The sequence below is a fragment of the Balaenoptera borealis genome (genome assembly GCF_965194805.1).
Source record: "Balaenoptera borealis genome assembly, chromosome: 9".
NCBI classification, from domain to species: domain Eukaryota; kingdom Metazoa; phylum Chordata; class Mammalia; order Artiodactyla; family Balaenopteridae; genus Balaenoptera; species Balaenoptera borealis.
In genome coordinates, this window is record NC_138873.1 from 116944201 (window position 1) to 116950200 (window position 6000).

Here is a 6000-nt window from a genome sequence, read left to right on the forward strand (position 1 = left end):
AATATACAAATTAAGTAAGTAAAATATACAGTGTGTTACATCATGATGAGTAATTTGGAGGAAAATAAATTTGAGGAGGAAGATGGAGAGTCAAGTAGTGTGTTGAGATTTTTGGAAGGATGACCAGGGAAGGCCTGAGAAGGTACCAAGAGAGCAAACATCTGAAGGAGGGGAGGACATATTAAGTGCAGCTGAGGAGGAATTGGGATTTGCAAGTGTGAATTACTGGGGAGAAGCCTGAGTTGGAGATAACTGACATAAATATGTTTAGATAAACTTATTTAGAGTATTCTCTGTTTTTAAGGATCATATTTATTTACAGAAGATCCTGGAACAATATAAAATTTTCAGTTTATACTGAAGCCCTCTATCTACCAGCCTCTGTTCTAGAACTGGTTCTAGTAATTTAATTGAGAGCTTTTACCACAGGCCATGTAGATGTATGGGCTTGTGTTGATCGTGTATGCTTGTGTTGTGGCTTGAGTTGCAGTCTGGATTTTGCAGTCTTGAAAACACTGTGTAGTGCTCTGGTCCATTCAAAATATGAGGAACCTTAAGTAAGGAACATTATTATACCTGGCTACTTCAGGATCTCCATGTACAAAATAAAAAGATTCGGCTTTAAAAAGGAAACTTTAGGTTCTCACATTCCATGACTATATGACATTTGCCTTGATTCCTAGGTGGAACATTTTAAATTGTGAACATACTGCCAGCAGATTTCCCATAAGAATTTTCTTTGCTCTTGTTAGAAATGGTCCTTCTTCATGTACTCTACTCAGAGGACTTCTCTCATTGAGAAAACTGATTTACAAATTTGACTATGGACTGAGGGAAACAAGGATGCTGAAAAGACCTTAGACTATTTCATAAGGTGCTCATGAGATTTTTCTGCCTTGTTGCTGACAACGTTTAAAGCAGAATTATTGCAAACTTAACCTATTTTTGGATCCTAGACATTCATTAATTTTAGAGGGGTTTTAGACTTTGAGGTCTTGAAAATAACTATTATCTTCTAGTTTATTTCAGTTTTTATCATCGTTGGAGCAGTCATCATTTTGTCAGCTCCTTAAATTTCATTTGAAGACCGTACTCTTTCTGTTCTATTTCTCCTTTACCTCATCACTTTTCAAGTCTGTTTCTCTGTCATTCAAAAGTAAGGATATGTACACTTGCTTAGCTTCAGAAGTATAGTTTGTTTTATTAGTCTCTGGTTATTGCTTCTCTCTGAAGTGTTATCATTGATAAATCAATTGAATGGTGAGATTCTTCTCTCTCTAAAAAATAGTACATATCGCTGATTGAATCAGGTGAAGCAAAGTTTAGAAAAACATAAGTGACTCACTTCGTATCGTGGTGGCCAACCACATGATTTAAAGCCTCTCAGGAAGTTTATAGCCCAGGAAGGGTTGAGAACAAAAAAGATTAGTGAAAACAGAAAGCTCATTTAACAAGTTGGCACATAGTGAACGCTCAGTAAGTACTAGCTGAATGAAATAGCACATTATGCACATTTAAAAAATCCGCTCTCTGATAAAAAGTGTCAAGGTGAACTTTTAAAAATTCTATATATTGCTTGTGACTCTATTGAATACATTTTGGTAGAAGAGTGTGATTGTAATTTATTCGAATCTTTGTGTTCATTTGTGGTGGTAGCCATAGGAACGTGTGTTTTCTCCAGAATAAATTCCTGAGAAGTGAAACAAGTCAGGTGGACTCATTTTACTCAAAACCTGGCAAATTGAGATGGAGAGGTGGAGACACTTCAGGTTTAAAGGCTATAAACCAATCTCTTTGTTTGGATTTTGCAACCAGAATAGGCTTGAAACAAGACGAATAAGAGCATTGTAGAATCACTGTGTTGTGATCCGTACTCTTGAGGAGAAATTGAAGTCCTTAAAAAGAGAATCCTCTGAGACGGAAAGGCACCATGAGATGATTATAATGATAATGACTGTAGTAGGACCTAGTATTCGCTCACTGCTTATTTGTTATGTGCCAGACATTAGATTAAGCACTTTCTATAGGTTATTTCATTTAATCTTCACAACAAGTTTGTTAGGAAGTTACCATTATTATTCTCTTTTCAATGAATTTTAGAAATATAAAAAGCTTTTCCCATGGTCATATAGCAAGAAAGTGGTAGAGCTTAGATTACAATACATATAGTGTGATTACAGAACCTACATGCCTATCTACTACATTACAGTGACATTTGTGATATAAGGAAGAGTCCAAGAAAACTAAAAAAAAAAAAAAAAAAGCAAGAGTGGAATTAATTTATATGAATTAACTCTTGCAATGGAGGCAATAAAGGCAAAATTGATAATGTTAAAAATCTGGATCAGTGATGTGGAGACTCCTTGAAACTATTACCACAAAACAAAAAGATAAAATATTAAGGGACATGATGATAGATGCAGAGGACAGAGAATGGAAATCCAGCCTGAGAATTATATGTACTTCTGAGGAAGTAGTCATGTTTGAGAGAGAGAGAGAGAGAGCATCATGAAAGATTTGCTTGAAGTAGACGCTTTTTTTTTTTTAAAGTGTAAAAGCCCTAGAGATGCAAATCAAAAGGGCTTGCTGAATTCCAGGGGCAGGGGTCGGGGGAGAAACAATGGAGGTAGACCTATCCCAGCCTTGTAACATTTTGAGTTGACAAAGATTAAAAAAAAAAAAAGCTTCTACAGGCATCTTGATGTAAAACTCAGGCTGACATCAAAATTCACCACTCCAACAGTAAATATCAGAGAACTGTGTAACAATCATCAGAGAACTGTGTAACAGAGTCATTCATGTGTGAAGGCAACAAAGAAACACTGTCAGATACTCATAGGCTCCAGAAATACACTAACTACACCCTCTTGAAAAGGTATTTGAAGACATACATTAACTCATCAATATAAGATTTTAAAAGGGATGAAGTCATGAAGTTAATGAATAGGCATTTTTTTCTCCCTTTTAGAAATCTATTCAAAGGAAATAAATCAATGCAGAAAATAATATACTTGAAAATATGTTCTCCACAATATTATATGTTATAGTCAAAAACTGGAAATAATCAAAGGTTTCCTATTAGAAGACCATGAGATGTCATTCAGTCATTAAAATGATCAATAAAAAGGAATTAAATGATGTAGAAAAATCATTTCACTGTTTTCATTTTGTGTGATCTCAGTTATGTAAGACAAATGCATTGAGCATTTTTTGGAGCAAAATAGTTCATTTTATTTATGTCTGGGGAGAGAGGAGGATAGATATTTGTCTGGTTTGTCATATATTTTCCATTCTTTACAAACATTTTGCAATAAACATATAGGAATTTGGCAACAGTGGAAAAATAGTAGGGACTGAAACCTTCAAACTTAATTTGGGGTTAATTTTAGGCAACCAGACATCTGTAGATTGTCCAGGCTGGTCATAGCATTGAAACTGTTCGGATCATCCTGTAAAAGTACAAGTACTATAGGGGTGCCACAGGCCACAGGTCACATGCCTAAGTGGTCTTGGGAGCCAAGTTAGCTTTGGCCACTAAGCTTGGAAGAAAATGTTCTTCTTTTGGAATATTTGCTATTCTCCCCTTCCATGCTTCATTTTTTTTTCTTCTAACTGAATTGGAACTTTCTCTGTAGTTGCTTTCAACCTTGCAATTTCTTCAAACCATTTGGATGCTAACATCTCAAATAACAGAAAGATTCCCAATAGCTAACTTCAGAGTAACTTTCTCAAAGGTAATTTCTCCGAAGTCATCAGAATTGCTCCCCTTGAAGCAGAAATCTTTCCTTTCAGTGATATTTACATAACATAAAATTTGCTGTTTTATGCATAAGTATTTTTCAAATGGACCAGTTTTTATTCCTTTTCCTAAAATACTTATATAAAGAATTTATCATTTTAATAGAGTATGCCAGCATATCTGCTTTCCCCAGAAATGCTGAAAAGGATTTGTTAAAACGATGAATTGTCATTCCAATCCTACTTCACATCCCAAAGATTTGTAAAACATAATGACTGAGTGGAGGTCTGCAGCGTTGCTTAGTTCTTTATGCAGATTATAGTGCCTCAAAGCTATATATGATTACGCATAGCAAATTCTGGAATAAAAAGCAAACTGTAGTTTCTGAACATTTTTTCAATAATAGCTCAGTTTCTTATATTTCTGTGAACTCTTTCTCTGTATTTCTTCCCTCTTCCTATCTTTGCCATGAATAGCTTTTCCTCCGTTTTATGTGTCTTGAAGTCTAGTTTTGTACTTCATGGGTAAATGTTAATTTTCTCCTCTGCTGTGTTTCTCTTGACCTCACATCATTGTTCCTTCCCTCCCCAACCCAGTAATTCCAAGTACAAGCAGCATAACAGAAACACTGTTACCTGATGCTTTTAATAAAGCCCACCTTCAAACAATTCCGAGGCAATTTATTTATGGTGCGATGCAATTTGTTTACACATATGACATGTTAAGACAGAACAAAAAGCAAAGTTGAAGCCACATATAAAGGTCTTTTTGAGAGACTAGAAGCATTTATTTTTAAGTGCTTGTTTTATTGTCCATGAAAGTAATAAATTGATACCACTTGTTTTTGGAGTTTTTTCAGACCCAAATCCTAAATATTATTACCAGTTGTAGAAGTCCTGTGATTTGTATAACCCTGAGACTTGAAATGAATATTGAAGCTATTTGCTTTTAGGAGGCTGAATAGTATAGGAGATAAATTCATGGGCTCAGGAGGCAAATTGCCTGGGTTTGAATCAATCTCTTCTCTGCCACTTCCTAGCTGCCTGAATTTGAACCAGTTATTTACTATTCTGTTTGTTTTCTCAGTTAATAACATGAAGATAATAATAGTATCCACTTCATGGTTAATTAATGTAAAGTGTATTTTTTTTGTTAGTTTCTGCTTTATAACAAAGTGAATCAGCTACACATATACACACGTTCCCATATCTCGTCCCTCCCGCATCTCCCTCCCTCCCACCCTCCCCATCCCACCCCCCCAGGCGGTCACAAAGCACCGAGCTGATCTCCCTGTGCTATGTGGCTGCTTCCCACTAGCTATCTATTTTACATTTGGTAGTGTATATATGTCCATGACACTCTCTCACCCTGTCACATCTCACCCCTCCCCCTCCCCATATCCTCAAGTCCATTCTCTAGTAAGTCTGTGTCTTTATTCCCATCTTGCCACTAGGTTCTTCATGACCTCTTTTTTTTTTTTTTTTTCCTTAGATTCCATATATATGTGTTAGCATACTGTATTTGTTTTTCTCTTTCTGACTTACTTCACTCTGTATGACAGACTCTAACTCCATCCACCTCATTACAAATACCTCCATTTCATTTCTTTTTATGGCTGAGTAATATTCCATTGTATATATGTGCCACATCTTCTTTATCCATTCATCTGTCGATGGACACTTAGGTTGCTTCCATGTCCTGGCTATTGTAAATAGAGCTGCAATGAACATTTTGGTACATGACTCTTTTTGAATTATGGTTTACTCAGGGTATATGCCCAGTAGTGGGATTGCTGGGTCGTATGGTAGTTCTATTTTTAGTTTTTTTAAGAAACCTCCATACTGTTCTCCATAGTGGCTGTATCAATTTACAATCCCACCAACAGTGCAAGAGTGTTCCCTTTTCTCCACACCCTCTCCAGCATTTATTGTTTCTAGATTTTTTGATGATGGCCATTCTGACCGGTGTGAGATGATACCTCATTGTAGTTTTGATTTGCATTTCTCTAATGAGTAAGGATGTTGAGCATTCTTTCATGTGTCTGTTGGCCATCTGTATATCTTCTTTGGAGAAATGTCTATTTAGGTCTTCTGCCCATTTTTGGATTGGGTTGTTTGTTTTTTTGTTATTGAGCTGCATGAGCTGCTTGTAAATCTTGGAGATTAATCCTTTGTCAGTTGCTTCATTTGCAAATATTTTCTCCCATTCTGAGGGTTGTCTTTTGGTCTTGTTTATGGTTTCCTTTACTGTGCAAAAGCTTT